The following is a 1,142-nucleotide window of genomic DNA, read 5'->3' as shown; positions in this document are numbered from 1 at the left end:
ATATATATATATATATATTACCATTTTGTTTTTATTTACTGATGAAACTATTAAGATGATTATAAAAATATATTTTATAAGTTTGTTAGTATTTATTATGATAACGTTTGGAGTTAAAAGAGATAAATTATTTTGCTGACATACATGGCAAACTTTGTTTTACTTGTATATGTTTTTAAGTTATTGTTTTGATACAGATCTACACAATGGACTATCTGCGCTCTGTCAACCGTGGGAAATCGAACCTTGGATTTTAGCGTTGTAAGTCCTTAAACCCACCAGTCATTTTGGTAATACGTAGTAATGAAATTATTGAGGTTATTGCGAAAAAGCTATTTTTTTATAAGTTTACTAATATTCAAAAATTAAAGTAATATGATGTTCACAATTTATGATATTGTTTATTTTCAAGCAAAATATACTTTTACTATTTTGTTAACTTACTATAGTGAATGAACTATCAGAGACACCAGTTTAATCATAAAGTTTCATTTAAATATAATAAGTGTCGCTTTCTCGACTTAAAAATTGTTCACCAGCCATCAAGGATCAGATTTTTTTAAATTTTAGGATTCACACATCTTTCTACCAGACTTCTGATTGTATTACTATCTACACAATAAGGATGTTCGTGTTCCTTCTTGCTTGGGTAATTTTGGAATGTTTTGATCTACATCCATGCTCACGTATACATAGGATTATTATAAGTTTGGTTGGATTATCGTATCGTTTATAGCTTGAACACTGATTATTAGAGTTATAATATTTGGTAGGTAAAGTAAAAAGATGATGGAAAGGGTGATTTCAGAGATAAAAAATAATTCTTAGCTACCAGGTGGCGCTATAGTGCAATTTTCATTAAAAACGATAGGATTTATTCTGCCATCAGAAATTACTCTTGGCTGTTTATCGCTGAACATTAGGATTGTAAAGCATTACTACAGCCATGATAATAACGCTGGTAGAACATTAAGGTAATATCGACGAAAGGAAGTATTCATATATCGAAATTGTAAAGCCAAATGATACGAGATTTTAAAGTAAGAACCATCAATGTTCTATTAGACAGATAAAAAAAAACTAACACAGCAGAACGTTTAAGAGAGCGATCGAACTACAAACTAGAAGCCCTACCAAATTCT

The sequence above is a fragment of the Limulus polyphemus genome, unplaced genomic scaffold (genome assembly GCF_000517525.1).
Source record: "Limulus polyphemus unplaced genomic scaffold, Limulus_polyphemus-2.1.2 Scaffold2940, whole genome shotgun sequence".
In the NCBI taxonomy this organism is placed as follows: domain Eukaryota; kingdom Metazoa; phylum Arthropoda; class Merostomata; order Xiphosura; family Limulidae; genus Limulus; species Limulus polyphemus.
This window is presented reverse-complemented; position numbering follows the sequence as displayed.